Here is a 22,704-nt window from a genome sequence, read left to right on the forward strand (position 1 = left end):
CCCATCAACAGTAGACTGGATAAAGAAATTATGGGATATGTACTCTTTAGAATACTATACCGCAGTAAGAAACAACGAAATCCAGTCATTTGCAACAAAATGGAGGAATCTGGAACACATCATGCTGAGTGAAATAAGCCAGTCCCAAAGGGACAAATATCATATGTTCTCCCTGGTTGGTGACAACTGACTGAACACCAAAAAGGAAACCTGTTGAAGTGAAATAGACACTATGAGAAACGGTGACTTGATCAGCATAGCCCTGACTGTTAATGAACAACTTAATACATTATCCCTCTTAGAAATTTTTTTGTCTATTCTACTTAATACTACTGGTTTAATTCTGTAATTAATTCATAGTTATTCTTAAGTATTGAAATTTAACTGAAATGTGATCCCTGTTAAACATAAGAGTGGGAATAAGAGAGGGAAGAGATGTACAATTTGGGACATGCTCAAGCTGACTTGCCCCAAATGGTAGAGTTAGAAACATACCAGGGGATTCCAATTCAATCCCATCAAGGTGGCATTCACCAATGCCATCTCCCTAGTCCAAGTGATCAATTTCAGTTCACAATTGATCATAATGAAAGGACTAAGAGTCAAAGGGATCACATAAACAAGTCTAGTACCTGCTAATACTAACCGATAGAATAAACAAGGGGGAGAGCGATCAAATATGGGAAGCGAGATACTCAGCAGACTCATAGAATGGCAGATGTCCTAAACAGCACTCTGGCCTCAGAATCAGCCCTAAAGGCATTTGGATCCAGCTGAAAAGCCCATGAGAGTATTTCAGGCATGGAAAGCCAAGATACTATGGCGAAAAAAAAGACCTAAATGAAAGATCTCTGTGAGTGAGATCCCAGTGGAAAGAACAGGTCATCAAAGAAGGAGGTACCTTTCTCTGAAGGGAGGAGAGAACCTCCACTTTGACTATGACCTTGTCTAAATAAGATAAGAGTCGGAGAACTCAGAGGGCTTCCATAGCCTTGGAAACTCATGATTGGAGCATAGGGAGATTACTGATGCCATAAACAGGAGTGTCAATTTGTAGAGTCAACAACAGGAGTCACTGTGTACTTACTCCTCATGTAGGATCTCTGTCCTTAATGTGCTGTACATTGAGATTTAATGCTATAACGAGTACTCAAACAGTATTTTTCACTTTGTGTTTCTATGGGGGTGCAAACTGTTGAAATCTTTACTTCATGTATACTAAACTGATCTTCTGTATATATAGAAAATTGAAAATGAACCTTGATAGGAATGGAAGGGGAGGGAGAGCGGGAAAGCGGAGGGTTTCAGTGGGAGGGAAGTCATGGGTGGGGGGAGCCAATGTAGTCCATAAGCTGTACTTTGGAAATCTATATTCATTAAAGTTAAAAAAAAATCCTTCTAACTGTGGTTTGATAGCTTCATTTTACAGAAGGGGCCGGATTCGGTTTTGGAAGCTTTTTTTTTTTTTTGACAGGCAGAGTGGACAGTGAGAGAGAGAGACAGAGAGAAAGGTCTTCCTTTGCCGTTGGTTCACCCTCCAATGGCCGCCGCGGTCAGCGTGCTGCGGCTGGTGCACCGCGTTGATCCGAAGGCAGGAGCCAGGTGCTTCTCCTGGTCTCCCATGGGGTGCAGGGCCCAAGCACTTGGGCTATCCTCCACTGCATTCCCTGGCCACAGCAGAGAGCTGGCCTGGAAGAGGGGCAACCAGGACAGAATCCGGCGCCCCGACCAGGACTAGAATCCGGTGTGCCGGTGCCGCAAGGTGGGGGATTAGCCTTTTGAGCCACGGCGCCAGCTGCTATTTTTTTTTAATTTAAGGTTTATTCATTTATTTGTAAGGCAGAAATATAGAGAGAGGAGAAAGAATCTTACATCCACTGGTTCACTCCCCAAATGGCCCAAATCGCCAGGACTAGGCCAGGCCAAAGCCAGGAGCCAAGAGCTTCTTCTGGGTCTCCCATTTGGGTACAAGTGCCCAAGGACTTGGGCCATCTTTCTGGAAGGTTTTTTAAGGTCACAGAGATGGTGTCATTTGTCAAGCTTTTGACCAGGCCAAATTTCTCAATCCAGAAATTCAAATGTTATGGTTCCTGAAACTAGTAATTCTCTCACCAGGAGGTAGACTGTCCTTGTTTCACAAAGGAAGAATCAGGCTGAGGGCCAGAACCTGGTGCGCTGACCCCCATGTTTCCTGGAGTTTCGGCGGTAGCGCCCCTGTTCATATCCCTGACTGAAGCCTCCTGACCAGGCACTTGATTCCATGGCTCCTAGCCTTGAAACTAGTGACCTCATTACCATTCAGTACTTCATACTCTGTACTTGGAATGTGGAGTCTTCCAGTTTGTAAACTGCCCCTGCCCTGTGCTTGGCTCAGACAACTCAGCAAACTTCTCATTTTTTGAGATCAAATTGGTGTGGTCCTTCAGATCCTTGCCTGTCCAGCAAGTCAAGCACTTTCTTGTTAGTGTTCCCACAGAATCTTTCAACCTGTCTTGAGTAGACTCTAATAGGCAGAAGGCCATCTCTTTCTATAGTTCCTTTCTTTAGGAAAGGGCCCAGAGCCTCCTGAGTGTCTAATCAAACAGAGGAACGTGTCAGAGTGGAGGCTTCAGCCTGTCACAGAAACTGCAGGGGTAGTACTGAGCCAGCACTGCCCAGAGGTCATGCTGTGGTCCTGTCCTGTGTCCCAGAAGGCTCAGACACATCCTAGACCCTCCCCCTACACCACTCAAAAGGCTAATTTTTTTTCTTGCTTTATTGTGAGACACATGAATAAACACATAAAACAGCAGGGATCCTCTCGGGCTTTAAAAATAGCAAGGAAGGAGGAAATCCCAGAAACTTTTTTTTTTTTCAGTTAGAAGATGTAAGAGCCTGGACCAAGAATGTGGAAAGCAGGTCAGTGTCAGCAGAGCTGAACCCCAGCTCCTTCTCTGTCCCCAGGGAGCCCTCCCCCAGCAAGCAACACACAGCAAGTAACTAGGGTGTCCTCCTTGCTTGCCCCCTTAGGGGACAACTGAGGAAACAGAAAGTAGCATCCGGTGTCCCTCTGACCCCTCCCCAGCTGCCCTGGGACCCATGCCCCCATACTTGGCATTTACTGACACCCATCCCAGCTCAGACCCTGGCCAACCCACAGGTGCCCAAAGTTTGCTGAGGAGGGTGTGAAACAGATCTTTCATTTGCAGTTGTCACTGGGGCCGTTTCTTGCTGCTTATCTGTCTGCTGGCCTGCTCTTCCAGCTGCATGGCCACACGCAAAGCCTTGATGACATCTGGAAGGAAGGGGCAGTGAGATACATGGGGTTAGCGGAGTCCCAGAGGCCCCCATTCACTCAGAGCAGAGCTGCCACCGCCACTTTGCCTGGGAGTCACAGAGGCCACCACAGTCCGCTGGCACCCATCCAGCTGCACCCACCTCGCAGAGCCGTGAAGTGCTTGGCTTGCTGGGCCAGGGCAGATTCCGCTTTGTTCACAAAAGTCTCCAGGTCATAGTCTGGCTGCTCGGTCATCTTGGAGAGCTCAAGCCAGCCTGGTCCTTGCTGTAACAACACAGGAAAGACCCTATCAACTCAGAAACAACCAAGCGACTTCTGCACATCATTCTTGGGGCTGTACATGCAACACAGATGCCTGCACAAGATGCCACCCCTCAAAGGTCAGCGTTGTGGCATAGCGGATAAGGAAGCTCCACTTCTGACCCAGCACCCTGCTGATGAGCCTGGCAAAGTAGCCAGAGGATGGTGCAAGTACGTGGGCCCCTGCACCCACACGGGAGACCCGAAGAAGCTCCAAGCTTCAGCTGTCTGTTGTGGACATTTGGGGAGTGAGCCAGCAGGTGGAAGATCTTTCAAATGAATTAATCAATCTTAAAAAAAAGACGCCACTCCTCTGTCCACAGCCCATATCCTGCCCCCTCCCCCTCTCTCCTGGGAAATCCTCAGCATGATCCATATTCTTCCTACTCAACTTGTCTCTAAGCCCTGTGTTGAATGAATGACATCACTGTTCTTCATGCCCAAGCCTGAAATCTGAGTGGCAGCTCTATTCTTTCACCTTGCTGGATATCAAAACCTGCCAATTCCATTCCCTAAATAGTGCTTGGGTCTTATCCCATGGCCAAGCACACATGGTCTAGGCACCAACATTTCTCTGGGATTCTTCCCAACTATTTCCTTACTTCTTCCACCTTTGCTCTTCCTTTCTAGTCCCCAGACCAGGACCCACACTGCGGCCACAGGAATGCATCCAAAGCTCTGACACAACCATGTCACCACTCTGCCAAACTGCTTCCAATGGCTTCTCCTCTCTCAGTAATGAAGTCTGGCCACTTGGCATAAACTACATACAAGACTCCAGCTTTAGGGCCCTGCTGCCCTTTCCACAGCGCTGACCCTCCGAGGGCTGTGCCAGGGTAGATCCCCAGCCCCTCTCCCAAGAGGGCCACCTCCCACCTGCACAATTTCCTTGAGCTCTTCCTTGGCCCTCTCTTCCAGCTCCCTGCTCTGAGTCGTGGCTTCATTAAAGCTGGACACCTGGGAAGACAGTTCATCCTCTTCATTGGAGAACTAAGGGAGCCAAGAGAAAGACAGTGTGGCCCAGTCCCCACCTCTGCAGGCCCCATTTCTGTCTTGCCTGTCCCCACCCTGCCCCTTACGTTGCTTGCAGTCCGGGCCCCCTTAGAGCTGGCTTCCATCTCTTCTGTTTCCATCTGAGTTAGCTTCTCTCCACTGGGCCCACTGTGGGGATTCAGTTCCTTGACGCTGAGGAAACAACAAGCTCTGGGATCCCACAGCAGCTCCCTGGTACCCACCACAGGAAGGCAGCCCCACCTGGGATACAAGGGGTAGAGGAGCACCTTTGCCTTCAGCCAAGGAGAAGTGGTGTAAAGATGAAGCCGATCTGGTTAAGAAATAGACACGGCTGATTCACCAAGGCCCAGAGAGGAAGGGACAGACCTGGCATCATGGCTGAAATCCCAAGCCTCAGATTTCTGAGTCACAGGACATAGCCGACACTGAGGTCCCCAAGCCTTCCCCCTTCCAGCATTGCCATTTCCTTCCCCGATGCCAGCCCACATCCTACCTGGCTATAGGTACTAGTACCTGTCTGCATAGCGGAGTGGGTTTAAAGTATTTTCACAGGAACTTACCCCTGGTGAGATCATGGCAATCTGCCAAAGAGGGTGAAGAATTAAAACTGCAGGCCTAAACCTCCTTCCCCAAAGCTGAAACCCGGTGGGGCAGGGGTTGTATAGTTCCGGTTCCTTATATTTACAGCTGCACCTGTGTGAGGATGAGGGGCCAAAGCTGTGTAACCCTTGCCTCACCCATCCTTCTAGCCAGATGTCCTTTGAACTCCCCGCGCATGCTAATGAGTTTCCTTCGGTGTGGGTTGATTTGCTAATGAGTTCCCCCCACCCCCGTGGTGTGGGTTGATTTGCTAATGAGTTTCCGGAGGTGTGGGCTGATTTGATAATGAGTTTCCCGCAGTGTGAGATGATTCGCTAAATGGTGGAATGTCTCTGAAAACCCTATAAAAACCCTGACCCTTGACTTCTCGGGGCTGCTCTGTTCCTGCGTGTTCAGAGAGCACCAGCATGCTGGTTTCAATAAACCCCTTGCTGATTGCAAGAGAGTGTCTCTTGGAGTCGTTCCTTGGGTGGTGGATGTTTCTCGACCCTAACAAGGGAAAGGATGGTTCGAGGCTGAAGATCACAGGGTGAGGGCACTAGACACCCTGCTCCCAGAGAGGCTGCCAAGACCCACAGTTAGATGAGAGCACTCAATAGCACCCAGGCTGTGCATACCCAGCTGGTAGGGAGAGGCTGTTCCCTGGAGGGAAGGGAGGGTAGACCTCACCTTGAAGGGTTTGGGGATAAAATGGGTGGAGGATGAAAAATCATTCAAAGCTGGAACCTCATGCTTTGGTCCGTTTTCTAGGCTGAAACCCAGTGAGCCTGAGGGAAGCCATGCAAGACAGGGCTTGGCTCTCCTGCTTACTCAGAGGCTTCTGAATTCTGAAACTCCCTTCTCACCAGGTAAGAGAGGAATGACCCCCCCACTCCACTGCCACCAAGAGCTGCACCTACACTCAGTAAAGGAGGTAGATCCTTTCCTTCCCACGTGGGTGGGCAACGAGGTGGGTGCTGAAGTCAGGTTAGAGCCTGGACTCCCCAGGCAGCCAGGTGCTGAGCCTCCTGCCCACAGACAGAACGAAATGTCTCTTTGGAAAGCAACTGTTTCCTCCTGCACCATCACCTCCAAAGCTACTGCACTCACCATGCAAGTCCTTGAGTTTTCCCTGATAAAGGAGTCCCTAAGCACCTGTGTCAGCTTGCTCTCACAGAACGGGGTATGAGCCTTGTTCTGTCCCAGGGCCCTATGCACTCCTGTGGAGCAAGAGCAGCAACAAGTGAGGTCCCTTCTTTCCTCCTGTGTAACCGCTCCCTCCCTTCCAGCAGAACTCCAAGGTAGCCCCTCCACACTCATCCCACTGCCTTCAGGGCCAGGAGACTCTTGTTAATTTCTGCACTCTCCATGCGGGTCTGCCGGTCAGCGCTAGAAGTGGCAGCACCTGGCTCATTCCCTGCCAGATCCACCAAAGAGAATTTGCCATGCATTCTCCCTTTGGCTCGAAGAAGAATCTGGAAGCAGGCATGGGACCAGGAGGAGTTGGAGATGGCAAATGTCTGCCCAGAGGTGCTATAGCAAGAGGACAAAGAAAGGCTATTGGCCGGTGCCGTGGCTCAGTAGGCTAATCCTCCGCCTTGCGGCGCTGGCATACGGGGTTCTAGTCCCGGTCGGGGCACCGGATTCTGTCCCGGTTGCCCCTCTTCCAAGCCAGCTCTCTGCTATGGCCCGGGAGTGCAGTGGAGGATGGCCCAAGTGCTTGGGCCCTGCACCCCATGGGAGACCAGGAGAAGCACCTGGCTCCTGCCTTCAGATCAGCACGGTGCGCTGGCCGTGGCGGCCACTGGAGGGTGAACCAACGGCAAAAGGAAGACCTTCCTCTCTCTCTCTCACTGTCCATTCGGCCTGTCAAAAAAAAAAAAGGCTATGAGCTTTTGGGGTCACCAGGCCCCCAGCACCCCAGAGTCCAGGCCACCTCAGTCTCTGGTGAGGGAGGGACCTGGCAGGACACTAAGAAGTCCTAAGTTCCTGTCCCAGACTTCATGCTGCTCTGCTTGGGCAGCAGCTCTCCCTCCAGACTAATCTGGCCTAACACATTTTCTTGACAGCCAGAATGGATTCAGTGTGAGGGCCTTGGCTAGACCTGGGGGCTCATGTGAACTTGCAGAAGGAAAGCAGTGTCCTGTGTCACACAGAGGACACGCAGGGAAGGGCGGGGGCTGTAATGAACCATCTGGTAAAGCTGACGGCCCTGCAGGGGACAGCACTCCTCCAGGGCCTCCGCAGCTGCTCAGCACCACAGTGGGCCATGCCTAAGGCCTTGATGGCAGTGTTCCCTACTTCTCACAGAGGAGTTACAGCTCCATTACTTCCAGCCAGGAACAGACCTAGAGCTCCTAACTTCCACCACAAAGGGATGAGAGAACAAGGAAAATCCCAGAGATGTCAGGAAACATGCCTCCAAGGTAATAGCCTGCAAACAAAGCCTTCTTTGGTAAGATGAAAGCATTCTCAGTTCTGATGAGCTCTGGACTTTGTAGCCTTTACCAAGCTGGGGGGAAGCCACACTCTAGAAGCAGAAATGGGCTCAGGGCTACCCTGCCACCTGAACCATGCGTTATCTGGCCCGTCCTCTTCCAGTGCTCTGACCTGCAGGTGCTGCCCATGTCAATCATCCTGATGACATCATCAGCGGAGTTGACCAGGTGCCCCTGCAGCCCCACCACCTGTGCCTGTTGCTTGCCATCTTCCAGCACACGCAGTTTGGCCTTCTTGTTGAGCAAGTCGAACAGCTGTGCCAGACAGGAAGCAGGAGACTGAGACCATAGTCACCCTACCCAACTCCTCCCTCCTACAGAGCCCCCATGGCAGCTGGACAAGGACAGAGAGAACCCAGGCTGACAGATCCCAGGCCAGCAGAGGGCATTATACTTGGGATCTGAACCAAGCTGCCTTGGTTTGAAGCAACTCTGCTACACTATCAGCTGTGCCAGCTTCGGCAAGTTATTTAACCACTCCAGCCTTGTTTCTCATCCATGAAGTTGAAACCACAAAGTGCTTCAGATAGTGCTTAGTATACGGTACCCGAATATGATAAATATTAGCTACTTTTAATACTCAAATCTTGCCCTAGGGAAGACAACTCCGCAAAAACCGACACACTGTTAGGAAGCAGAGAGAGGTATAGGAGAGGAAGGGGCAATTAGGAGAATGAACGAGTACAATCAGGGAAGCAGGTGACGGAGAAGGTGGGTCAAGGGATGATGGTGCACCCAGGCAAACCCCCATCTGAGATGGAGACCTGAGGAGTCGTCCTACTATTCCTGTTGATGAAACCATCAGATAAAATCCTCTACTCATGCAGGGCAGGTGGTCCATCAGAAGTTTGACAGCTAACAGGTTGTTGGGCTGCTATCAATTGCTAGCAGAATTCAAGGTTTTAGAAAGTCAGAAACCCCAACAGCATAAACAAGGAGCTCCTTGCCAGCCACCTTTCCATTGTAGATCTCAAAGAATGTCACATAGACTTCCAGGCCCAGGTTTCGGTAGCGAGGCTGATTCTTCAGCAGGAAGACATCTCGGGCTGAGAGAGAGTGAGCCTGGATAAGTAAACAACCTGCCTTTCTGTGCCCAACCCCAATGCGACAGAATGCAATACCTACAGGCCTTTCGATGCATTCTGGGCTTCACCAGCTAGGTCTCCACCCATAGTCTGCAAAAGGAAGGGGGAGAAGACCCTTGAGGGAACAGGCACTCGGTGCAGCAGTTAATATGCTGACTGGGACACCAACATTCCATTATCAGAGTAAGCAGGTTCAAGTCCTGGGAGGTTCTAGCTTCCTGCTAATACACAACCTTGGTGGCAGCAGATCATGGCCTAAGGGCTTGGGCACCTGCCACCCACTTGAGAGAGCAAGTTTAAGTTCCTAGCTCTCGGGGCCAACATCGTGGCATAGCAGGTTAAGGTGCCACCTTTGATGCCAGCATCCCATAAGGGTGCCAGTTTGAGTCCTGCCTGCTCTGCTTCCAATCAAGCTCCCTGCTAATGGCCTGTAAAAAGGAACAAAAGATGGCCCAAGTGTTTGGGTCCCTGCCACCCATGTGGGAGACCCAGAAGAAGCTCCTGGCTCCAGATTGGCCTAGCTCTGGTCATTGCAGTCATCTGGGGAGTGAACCAGTGGATGGAAGATCTCTCTGATCTCTGTCTCTCCCCCTCTCTGTGTAACTCTTTCAAATAAATAAATAAGTTCCTAGCTCTTGGCTGTTCTGGGCATTTGGTGAATAAACCAGCAAATGGAAGTCTCTCTCTGCCTTTGTCACACACACAGACACACAAGGCCCTTGGTTCAGGCCAGAATTCTACTGGTTCCACTGCAACAGTGAGACACACTGTTACAAGCCAGGAGAAGGCTGGATTTAGATCGACCTCAGCCCACCCCGCATCTGCTGTGGTGAGAGCATATGGAGCATCTGCACTGAATTTCTGGAAGCAGCTCCCTGTCCTCCAGGCCCAGTGCTGCACCACAGGAAGGCTCTCCCCATCCAGCCCTGAATACTCACACGTGTCTTGCCACTTCCTGTCTGGCCATATGCAAAGCAAGTTGCTTTCCCCCCTTCAAAAATTGTCTGTACCAGTGGCCTTGCTGTGAATCTGAGAGAAAAGATGCAGAGGAGGGTAAGAGTATTTGTGGAGCCATCCCTCAGTATCTGCACGGGATTGATTTCAGGACCCCTACCCCGCAACCCGATGCCACAATCCACAGTTACTCAAATTCTTGTATAAAATGCCATAGTATTTACATATAACCTATGCATATCCTCTCCTATTCTTCAGCTCCTCTATATTTCATAATACCTAACACAATGTAAACTTTATATAAGGAGTTGTCACACTGTATAGCTTAGGAAGCAATGACAAAGGGGGAAAACCTGTGCATGTTGAATACAGATACATTTTTCCTGAATCTTTTTGACCCATGGTTGGTTGAAGTCATGGATCCAGAACTTATCGATACAGGGGCCAGTGTTGTGGTGCAGGTTAAACCAGCACTTGTGAGACAGGCATCCTACATTGGAGTGCCAGTTCTAGTTCCAGCTCCTCTGCTTCCAGTCCAGCTTTCTGCTAATGTACCTGGGAAGGCAGAGGAAGATGGCCCAAGTACTTGAGTCCCTATCACCCATGTGATAGACCCAGATGGCGTTCCTAGCTCCTGGCTTCAGCCTGGCTATCATGAGCCAGATGTGGCCTACGCCTAGTGTGTCAAACTCTGCTCCAGAACTTTCTGTGATGATTGGACAGTAGCCACTGTGCTGTTCAATAGTAGCCACTGCCACATGTGGCAACTGATCAACTGAAATATGGGCAGTATAAATAAGGCACTGGAATTTGAATTTAAGTTTTATTTAGATTGATTTAAATAGTCATATGAGTCTAATGTGTGTGTGAGCAGAGCTGAGGTTCCCTGAGCCTATTAAGTCCAATGGGAACAGGGGTAGCTGACATAGACACCAGGAGGACCCTTGGAGCCTGTGCAGCCCAGCCTCAAAGTGTACTGGATGATACCTCACTCGTGATCCATTCACTAAAGCTGCAGAAAGGGATGTGACAAGTACAAAATGGGGCTGTCCTGGCTTCTAGCACTGACCCCAGAAAACATGAGAGGCCAGCAAGGGGTTTCAACTCCAGGGTGTCTGTGCGTAGTGTTGCCAAAGTATCCTGCATTTAAAAGTGGAAAGCGTCAGTGAAGGAGGACACAAGGAGAAAAAAAGACCAACCTGTAGACAACTTCATTTAAACTGTTTCATCAACTGCAAAGTCAAAGCAGAATGCTTGGTTCTCCAGATACTTTGTTAAGTCCACTTTTAATCTGGGTTCGTGTACCAAGACAAGACACTTGCTAGGAATGGAAATCACATCAATTTCCTTCTTGGCCAATTCTGCAGAAAGAGAATTTTAGGAGGTGCTTGCTGGACGCAGAGGGACTCACGTGACAGCATCTTTCTGACAAATGCTTCCCTACCTTGTTTACTCAGCGGGCGGGCGTTTCCTAACGCAGACACATATCCTGTGCTCTTCAATCTGCAGGAGCAGAGGAGGCCATGAGCCAGCAGAGGGCAGAGCAGAACCAAAAGCAAGCTCGGGGGTGACTGCAGTTCGTGATAGTCGGCTGTGCATTTTATGAAGAACTGGGAGAGAGGAGCTCATAGGCGATGGAAAGGCTAATCACTGTGATGAGACCAGTGCATGCTGTATAAGTATCCTGATACCACACGGTGCCCCATAAATATGTACAATTAGTATATGCTAATGGAAAGTATATAAAACCTTCATGGGATGTAAAGAATATTAGAGTTCTCAAAATTTTTAGAAAGAGCAAGTTTGTCCAGACGCCCTCCTCTCTAACCCCTCATCTAGCCATTACGGGTCAAGATCTAACACTAGTACCCTTGCCTCTCCCATTAGCTACTCTGGAGGACAAGGTATCACTCATTTTTTCCTAGGTTCCCCACTCTGTTATCTATAGGAGGTCTCAGAACTACTTTCATGGTCATTAGTAAAAATCTAGCCAACCTCATGTAGTAGGCAGGGAGCAGAGTTCAAGCCCTCCCTTCTGGGCCTCATGAGCTCCAACCCTCAAAAAATTCACAAGTGAGTGAAGACTCCTGGACTTCATTCCTGTAAAGGTACGTTTCCTGTCCCTCAGTTGGATACCTACTCAGGGAAGAAGGGGCAGGCTACAAAAGGAGGTAAGAGGGAGGTCAGTTGGCAGAGAGAAGAGACAGAGAAGGGGAAAGCAGAAAGGAAGGAAGGAGAGGGAAGCAGAGAAAGAGGAAGGCAGAGAGAGACAGAAGGAAAGGGGGACAGTGAGAGGCACGAGCAAGGAGTCAGAGGTGGAAATGCACGTGGATCAAGAAATGCAAAGGCAGACCCACAGAGAGACCAGGGAGTGTGAGCTAGAGAGGCAATGTCATGAAAGTTCACTATTTGATGTCATGCCTGGCCTACCAGCAACAGCCCTCCATGAGTTTGTTAGCAGGCAAGATCTCACGACTTGCCCAAATCTAGTGAATAAAGCTACGACTTTAAGGATATACCCAATTGGCTCAGGTGCATTTTAAAGCTTGAGAATTACCCTACATTTAACACTACTTACTAAACGTCATTTTAACTGTCATTAAAGTAGTGAGGTTTTTTGGTTGTTGTTGTTTGTTTTTTGTTTTATTTTGTTTGAAAGACAGAAATTTGGTATCTGCTGGTTCAAGCCCCCAAAAGCCCATATCAGCCAGGGCTGGGCCAAGCCAAAGCCAGGAGCCCAAATCTCAATCAGGGTCTCCCATGTGGTAACAGCGATCCAACTAGTTGGCTCTTGATCTGCTGCCTCTCAGGGTACAAAACAGTGAGATTGCTGGATGTTTGTGAAGGCACGAGATTCCAGCCCTTAGAAGTGCAGGCTGCACTTCAACCTCAGGCCAGACAGCCTCCATTTCTGTAAAGATGCAACCTGATCATTCTCGTTACCAACTATTTCGCAGTGAGTTCGTATGTAATGTGTTAAGAATACAACCATTTGTTTTCCTACAGAAATTTTAGTTCCAGAGTTCAGCAAAGAGGAACGCTCTATGACCGACAAATGGTGGATTTAATCAGGTAACTCTGAATTGATTATCTATAGTTGGGAAATTTTCTGAGCAGCTGCTACTAAAAACAGCTAATTCCCTTTTTCAAAAACTGTAAGAAGTAGCACTCATCCCACAGTGAGACATGTATTTAAGGTACTCTGCATTTCAGATACAAAGTAAATATATAGTAATTTCACTACAGGATGTTTTTATTAAAGAGCCAAGCACGTAATTACAGGATTTTCAGTGTAAAATTACTTTCGCTTTGAAACTTCAGCAGTTTGCTCACCCACATGGCAATGTTTTTCTTTCTCTGCAGTCCCAGTCATGTGCCCTGAGCCCTCCCCAGCTGCCACTTTCTCTCCCCACCTCCCTATTATTCAGTCTGTCCTATTCATCTTTTTTAATCAATTGTAAAAAAAAGAAGTGTAAGACACTGATGTGTATTTTTTCCACTTTTTTCCTCTTTGTTCCACACTGTATGGCACCCCATACAGGCACAGGTTCGAGTCCCAGCTGCTCCACTTCCCATCCAGCTCCCTGCTGATGCACCTGGGAAAGCAGCAGAAGATGGCCCAAATCCCTGGGCCCCTGAACCCATGTGGGAGACTTGGAAAAAACTCCTGGTTCCTGGCTTCAGCTAGGCTCTCTGTGTCTCCCTCTCTCTGTGTAACTGCCTTTCAAAAAATTTTTTTATTTTTATTTTTATTCATTATTTATAATATTAATTAATTATAAATATTATATTATACCACTATTACGTACTATATCATTGTTATTATGATATATTAATTATTTATATATTATATATTATTATATAATTACTAATTATTTTATGTATTAATATCAATATATATCAATATATTATCATATGTTATAATAGACATCATTAATATAATTTATATTAATTATTCAATAAATGGTGCTGGGAAAACTGGATTTCCACGTGCAGAAGCATGAAGCAAGACCCCTACCTTACACCTTACACAAAAATCCACTCAACGTGGATTAAAGACCTAAATCTACGTCCTGACACCATTAAGTTATTAGAGAACATTGGAGAAACCCTTCAAGATATTGGCACAGGCAAAGAATTTCTGGAAAAGACCCGGGAGGCACAGACAGTCAAAGCCAAAATCAACTATTGGGATTGCATCAAATTGAGAAGTTTCTGTACTGCAAAAGAAACAGTCAGGAGAGTGAAGAGACAACCAACAGAATGGGAAAAAATATTTGCAAACTATGCAACAGATAAAGGGTTAATAACCAGAATCTACAAAGAGATCAAGAAACTCCACAAAAACAAAACCAACAACCCACTTAAGAGATGGGCCAAGGACTTCAATAGACATTTTTCAAAAGAGGAAATCCAAATGGCCAACAGGCACATGAAAAAATGTTCAAGGTCACTAGCAATCAGGGAAATGCAAATCAAAAGCACAATGAGGTTTCACCTCACCCCGGTTAGAATGGCTCACATACAGAAATCTACCAACAACAGATGCTGGCGAGGATGTGGGGAAAAAGGGACACTAACCCACTGTTGGTGGGAATGCAAACTGGTCAAGCCACTATGGAAATCAGTCTGGAGATTCCTCAGAAACCTGAATATAACCCTACCGTTCGACCCAGCCATCCCACTCCTTGGAATTTACCCAAAGGAGTTTAAATTGATAAAGAAAAAAGCGGTCTGCACCCTCATGTTTATTGCAGCACAATTCACAATAGCCAAGACCTGGAACCAACCTAAATGCCCATCAATGGTAGACTGGATAAAGAAATTATGGGATATGTATTCTTTAGAATACTATACCGCAGTAAGAAACAACGAAATCCAGTCATTTGCAACAAAATGGAGGAATCTGGAACACATCATGCTGAGTGAAGTAAGCCAGTCCCAAAGGGACAAATACCATATGTTCTCCCTGATCGGTGACAACTGACTGAACACCAAAAAGGAAACCTCCTGAAGTGAAATGGACACTATGAGAAATGGTGACTTGATCAGCATAGCCCTGACTGCTAATGGACAACTTAATACATTATCCCTCATAGTATTTTTTTTTTGTCTGTTCTACTTAATATGACTGGTTTAATTCTGTAATTATCACACAGTTATTCTTAAGTGTTGAAAATTAACTGAAATGTGATCCCTGTTAAACATAAAAGTGGGAATAAGAGAGGGAAGAGATGTATAATTTGGGGCATGCTCGGGCTGACTTGCCCCAAATGGTAGAGTTGGAAACATACTAGGGGATTCCAATTCAATCCCATCAAGGTGGCATGTGCCAATGCCATCTCACTATTCCAAGTGATCAATTTCAGTTCACAATTGATCATAATGAAAGGACTAAGAGTCAAAGGGAGCACATAAACAAGTCTAGTACCTGCTAACACTAACCGATAGAATAAATAAAGGGGAGAGTGATCCAACATGGGAAGTGAGATACTCAGCAGACTCATAGAATGGCGGATGTCCTAAATAGCACTCTGGCCTCAGAATCAGCCCTAAAGGCATTCGGATCTGGCTGAAAAGCCCATGAGAGTATTTCAGGCATGGAAAGCCAAGACACTCTGGCAAAAAGATCTCTGTGAGTGAGATCCCAGTGGAAAGAACAGGTCTTCAAAGAGGGAGGTGCCTTTCTCTGAAGGGAGGAGAGAACCTCCACTTTGACTATGACCTTGTCTAAACAAGATAAGAGTCAGAGAACTCAAGGGGCTTCCATAGCCTTGGAAACTCATGACTGGTGCATAGGGAGATTACTGATGCCATAAACAGGAGTGTCAATTTGTAAAGTCAACAACAGGAGTCACTGTGCACTTACTCCTCATGTAGGATCTCTGTCCTTAATGTGTTGTACACTGAGGCTTAATGCTATAACGAGTACTCAAACAGTATATTTCACTTTGTGTTTCTATGGGGGTGCAAACGATTGAAATCTTTACTTAATGTACACTAAACTGATCTTCTGTTAAAAAAAAAAAAAAAAAGAAACTATCAATTCCCAACTTGACTCTCACTGGGATTAAACATGACAATAGGTCTGATCTGATTTCATCATCATTTAAAAAAAAATCATCTATTATTTTTCACTTTATGTTTCTGTGTGGGAACAAACTGTTGAAATCCTTACTTAAGGTATACTAAGCTGATCTTCTGTATACTAAGATAATCGAAAATGAATCTTGATGTGAATGGAAGGGGAGAGGGAGTGGGAAAGGGGAGGGTGGTGGGTGGGAGGGACGGTATGGGGGGGAAAGCCATTGTAACCCATGAGACGTACTTTGGAAATTTATATTCATTAAATAAAAGATAAAAAAAAAATATATATATATTATCATATGTTATAATAGACATCATTAATATAATTTATATTAATTATATAATTAGTAAATAATTTATATATCAATATTTATATATCAATATCATTATAATAATATATAAATATAATTTACATGTGTTTTATAGATAATTTATTTTATTATATATTTTATTATATATAAATTTTATAATATAGTATAATTATAACATAATAATTATAATATATTGATATCAATAATATATTATATATAATTGTATGCAATAATTATATATAAGATACAATATATTTTATTATTATAATAGATAATATAATAATATGGAATAGTATATATAATATAATAATGGAATAATTATATATTATTGTAATATAAAATATAATAAAATCATATAAAATTATAATTATAATTATATAAATTATATATAAAATATATAATGTAAAATATAATATATTAGTATTAATATATGTTTAATTATATGTAATAGAATATTATAATAATCATATTATGTTATAAATATTTATATATAATATATAAAATATAATGTGTATATATAAAATGTGTAATACATTATAACATATAATATAATATATAAATATATAATAAATATATAATATATGATAAAATATATATTTATTATCTATTACACTATGCTAAGTGTAATAACCCAGTTATTTGTATGATTTCACTTACAGGAGGTACTTATAGCAGTCAGAGTTACAGACAAAAAGCACAATGGCAGTTGCCAGGAGTTGAGGGGAGTGGAGAATAGGGGTTGTTCTATAATGGGTATTAAATTTCAAGCTTGCAAGATGAAGCATAATGGAGATCAGTTGTACATCGTGAATGCACTTAACATTACTGTGTACTTCAAAATTATTAACAGAGAAAATTTTATTTTGCATGCATTTACCATAATTCAAAATACATTTTTTAAAAAGACGTGTTAAAAAATGCTGAGGAGCTCTGACTGTTGTAGCCATCTGGGGAATGGACTGTTGTAGCCATCTGGGGCGTGGACTTCTCTGTCTCTCTCTCTCTGTAACTCTGCCTTTAAAATAAAAAAAAAAACTTTAAAAAAAAGAAGAATCAAGAATAGTTAGCACACACTTCCTACAAGAGCTTAAAGTGCCACTATTAATAAAGGTGAATAGATGCTATGAGCACACTTTAGGTCTCTTAGGAGAATCAGTTGGGTTCTGTCTGTCTGCTTCATTAAGCAAGAGTATATGGGCTAATAATATTAACAAATACTGATGGTACAGCATAAAACTCTACATATTATAAAAATGCCTCTATCCCAAAATTGTGATGCACATGACAAAAAAAGAAATCCTAAGACTACTCCAACAAATGTACAAATTTAGGAATATAAGAAATGTAGGAGAAATTAAAGGGAACAGGCCAATAAAACAGTGATATCCTGCATACAAAATCCAGTGACATTTTTTTTTTCTGACAGGCAGAGTGGACAGTGAGAGAGAGAGTCAGAGAGAAAGGTCTTCCTTTTCCGTTGGTTCACCCTCCAATGGCGCACTGTGGCTGGCGCACCACGCTGATCCGAAGGCAGGAGCCAGGTGCTTATCCTGGTCTCCCATGGGTGCAGGGCCCAAGCACTTGGGCCATCCTCCACTGCACTCCCTGGCCACAGCAGAGAGCTATCCTGGAAGAGGGGCAACTGGGACAGAATCTGGCGCCCCGACCGGGACTAGAACCCGGTATGCCGGCGCCGCAAGACGGAGGATTAGCCTACTGAGCCACGGCACCGGCCCAGTGACTTATAATCATTCATTTTCCTAAGGAGTAGTAATTTTCTAGCTAAATTTCCAAAAAGTAAAAGTATGTTTCTTCCTCTACTGTTTCTCTCCATGGGATGCAAATATTTATTCTCAACCTTTTTACCCACTCCAATCTGAAGAGACTGTTTTATAGAACAGAAAAGAAAATGAAGCTGAAACTAACATTTACTAGCTACCTTGTACCAGGTTCTAAATACTGTTCTAAATACTTTATTCATGGGAATGTCCTATTATCCTCATTTTTACAAATGAGTGCTATATTCCTGCTCTTCCACCGTGTCACTGGGAAAGTCATATATGAGTCATACGTTCTCTGGGGCCTAGGAAGTCAACACCTATAAAATGCTACTCCAAGCACTGGCTTCACACCAGCTTTACCTCACTTACTACCAACTCCTACAAAATGGGACAGCCTTTGCCTTGGTATTACACACATACAAGTATATGCACTACATTTGCAGCTGTTCAGAAAGAGAATGGTGGGTAAGAAGACCGAACTAGAAAAGTAAACCAGTGAAGTTTCTCATGGCGATACCATCACATTCTTACACACAAACAAGAAAAAAAGTATCAGAAATTCCAGTGTAATGATTAGACTAGAAATGAGGAATTTGGGGTCTGGTCTCAGCTCCATCACTGATCAGCTTTCTGATCTCAAGCAATTCACAAACTCCACCTAAGATTCCCAATTGGTCCAGCAGACATTATTATTTGCCCTTCTTGATACAGCAGATTGTTCTAAAGAATGAATGAGCCTACCTTAGAGGCATCCTGTAAGTCTAAAAGAGATAAAACACGCAGAGCCCCTGGTATGTGATCAGTGCCCAACAGCATCAATTTCCTCCCTTCCGACAAAAGGATTCCAGGCTGGAGCTGCCTCATTAGCAGATGGTGCCTCCCTGTCTGCTGCATTTTAGTAACCTGGCATTTTCATTCTGATGATATTTTCTGTGTTATCTTACAAATGTCGGTGCAGAGAATGAGTCATCATGTAAACTAAAATCTCTTCTTACAAGTAACTGCAAACTGCAAATTACAGGGAGAGCAGAACTGAAAAATGTACTTAAAAATAATGCAAACTCAAGTAAAGTCACTTAATCCAATATTTTATTGGAAACTGAATCAACTCCAGTTCTCTTAAGGGTACCACAGTTTGGTAACCAGATGTTAATACTCTTCTCCTGACAAAGAAAACTGTAAGTTTTAAAGGCTATTTTTCCCTTTAAAAGTTATATCCTATTTATTTTTTTCAAAATATTTCTTTCTCTGATACTCTGATAGATTAGATCAAAATGAATCAAAGTATCCCTTCAATCTCCACACTACACCAAGATATATCAGAGGGGTGTTGGTAGGAAAGAGACACTGGAAGATAAAGTGCCTGTTCTCTGTGATTTGGCTAAAGAATAAAATGGACATCAGTAGACAGTCAACATTCAGATTTGCAGCGAAACAATTAGCATTGTGGAAGCAGCCCAGACCCAACAGTAGAACTTAATTATTCCACTGTAACTAGCAACATGAGCCTCATTAAGGGATGGGCACAGTCATCATGCAGGAACGTGACTGCTGGTCTGATCTGGGCTATCAAAAGAAATAAGGTAAACTATCATCCAAACCAACCAAACTTCAAAGTAAAGTACATTCTCTGCATTTCCCCTCAAGATACAAATACGCATATACAAATCTACATATCATAGTAGTAATTATGACAACTACACCAAGGCATTACTCTCTGTTGAACTTGGCAAGAATTTCTGAACTGCTTTCTCCACGTCATCCGCTGAGTATTTCCTGATCCTCAAAGCTGTTTCTGACAAAAATGGGTGTAGCAAATAAGATTTTCACTTTGTGCCATCTTCAGTGTGTAGATAACAGAATAGACTAGATTCTTCAGAGGGATTATCTACAGACTGGACCTTTGATCGTTGTTTCTGAGTCCATCAGCTATCTAATGCAAATGATGAAATGAACAAGAAAGCTGGGATGCACAGCATTAAACCAAAGTTAGATGTAATACATCTAACTTAAAATCCTAATTGGCAAATGAAATGAAAGCTGGAAAGTAAAACACTAAACCAAATGGATACCCAAGTGGCTATATCAATATCAAATAAGGAAGGGATTCACTTCTTTTTCTGGCCTAGGCACTTCTGTAGCCACAGGCTACATTGCAGACATGTGGGCAAGTCTAAGAACCACACCACACACAACCAGTCCCGATGGCACAGAAACGGCATCAAGAAACCCCAACCACAAAGATATGAATCTCTTAATGGGGTAGACCCCAAGTTCCTGAGGAACACGCATTTTGTTAAGCAGCACAAGAAGGGCCTGAAGAAGATGCAGGCCAACAAGCCCAAGGCTGAGAGTGCACATGCTGAAGCCATCAAGGCCCTTGTCAAGCCTAATGAAGCTAAGCCCACAATCTCAAAGGGTGTCAGCCACAAGCTCAACTGACTTGCCTACATTGCCTATCCCAAGCTTGGGAAGCGTGCTAGAGCCCCTACTGCCAAGGGTCTTAGGCTGTCCCGGCCAAAGACCAAGGCAAAGGCTAAGACTGAGCCTCAAATAAAGGCCCAGCCTCAGGCTCAAATCAAGGGCAAGGTCAAGTCTCAGGCTGAAAGCAAGACCAAGGCCCAGGCCAAAACCAAGCATAAAGCCCAGGCCCAAAATAAGCCCAAGGCTCAGGCCCAAACCAAAGCCCAGCCCGAGCCACACCTGTAGCCCCAGTTCCAGCTCAGGCTCCTCCCAAAGGTGTCCAGCTCTCTGCAAAGGCTCCCTAGTAACAGCCTTTGCCTGCCAGTGCAGGGGTAGAAGGCCTGGTGTGACCCCTGGGATGCTGTCTACATGGGGCGAGTGTTTTCTTGTGCTGTTTGTACAAATAAACCTGAGACAAGGGAAAAAAATAAAGGATTGAAAACAAAGAGCAGAATCAGAGATACAGAGACACATTTTTAAATTATAAAAGCACAAATTCACCAGAAAGATGTGGAACCATGAACATAAAAAGGGACCTTCAAAATGCATGAAACTGTCTATTCTGACTGCCACTACTTGTCTTCCATTTTCTTGACCAACTTCATCAGAGCTTCTTTAAGGAACCACAAATGACTTCTGTGTTGCAAAATTCAAAGATCAAGGTTAAATCTCATCTTGCTTGATGAATGATTTCCTCACCCTTGAAACATTTTTCTCTTTCATTCTCAAAGATTCCATTTTCTCTCTATTCTACTAAAACCTATCATCTTTTCAGAGAGGAAGTGAGTTTAAAAAGATATGGGAGGGGCCGGCACTGTGGCATGGCAGGTAAAGCTGCCACCTGCACTGCTAGCATCCCATATGGGTGCCAGTTCAAGTCCTGGCTGCTCCACTTCCAATCCAACTCTCTGCTGTGTCCTGGGAAAGCAGTAGAAGATGGCCCAAGTCCTTGGGCCCCTGCACCTGCATAGGAGACCTGGAAGAAGCTCCTGGTTCCTGGCTTCAGATCAGCACAGCTCCAGCCATTTTGCAGCCATCTGGGGAGTGAACAAACAGATGGAAGACCTCTCTCTCTCTTTCTCTCTCTCTCTCTCCCTCCCTCCCTCCCTCCCTCCCTTCCTCCCTCTCTCCCTCTCCCTCCCCCTCTCTGCCTCTCCCTCTCTCCCTGTGTAACTCTTTCAAATAAATAAATAAATCTTTAAAAAAATGGGAGGCAGAAAGCGCAAAAGTATCCATCATTCATTTGTTCACTCACTTCTTAGCTGCCCTTCCTCATTCTGGACATTATCTTTCTAGACACTGGAGTACCCAAGACTGGTATTTAGGCTCTCCTCTACTTCTATTGCTTTACTTTTCACTTTCTTTGATGACAATGACATTGTTGAGTCTGAGACACACCGCTTTGCCCACAGTAATGACATGCTTATCCTGAATTGTCCACATCCCCTGTGGAGATCCACATTGACATGCCTGTAGTCATCTTGGTCGAAACTACCCGCTTGACCACTCGGTGACACTGGCACTCATCTGTAGCCTACAGAATACACAAAGTCATTAAGAAAGTCTACAAAGCATCCTTTGCCAGGGACTGATGCCTGAAATGCCCTTTACCTGAAGTCTGACCTTTTAATACTGCCTGAAAAAGTCTGGGTACACTCTGGCTGGCCACAGACCACTTCTGTCTAGCTTAGCATGTAAATCCTTTTCTACTGCCCTGAGGCGCAGGTCTGCAAGACTACTTCTGTCTGTGAATATACCCAATAAATTACGCTCTGTGTAATCCTGGGTTTGTCTGGCCCTTTCTTCAGTCTAATGGCCCCTTTTACTTTTGGCAACCAGAACACACACCAGGTTTTTACAAAATATTAGGGGTAACTGGACATAGTTGTAATATAAAACTCACATTTTTTTTAAAAAGATTTGTTTACTTATTAGAAAGGCACAGTGAGAGAGAGAGAGAGAGAATGTTCCCTCTGCTGATTTACTCCCCACAAATGGCCACAAAGGCCAGATGTGGGCCAGGCCAAAGTCAGAAGGCAAGAGTTTTGTCGGGGTCTCCCATGTGGGTGGCAGTGTCCCAAACACTTTGGCCATCTTCTGCTGACTTTCCCAGGCCATCAGCAGGAAGAAGGAGTAGAAGTAGAGCAACTGGAACACAAAGCGGCACCCACATGGGATGTCAGCGTTACAGGCAGCAGCTTTACCCTCTGTGCCACAAAGAAGGCTCTACAACTCACAAGGTTATAACTCCAAAGAGTTCTAAATGTGTACTCAAGTCTCTACTTAGATGTCTAGTTGGCACCCAAAACAACCCTTCATTCCAACCTCTTTCCCTAAAAACCTTTTGTCACACTC

General features: G+C 45.0%; 1 pseudogene; it reads right to left on the reverse strand.

The window, feature by feature from the left end:
* Positions 1 to 2,560: 2,560 nt before the first annotated feature.
* Positions 2,561 to 13,437, reverse strand: LOC108176293 (kinesin-like protein KIF2C; annotated as a pseudogene).
* Positions 13,438 to 22,704: the final 9,267 nt, after the last annotated feature.

This window comes from Oryctolagus cuniculus, chromosome 21 (genome assembly GCF_964237555.1).
Source record: "Oryctolagus cuniculus chromosome 21, mOryCun1.1, whole genome shotgun sequence".
NCBI classification, from domain to species: Eukaryota; Metazoa; Chordata; class Mammalia; order Lagomorpha; family Leporidae; genus Oryctolagus; species Oryctolagus cuniculus.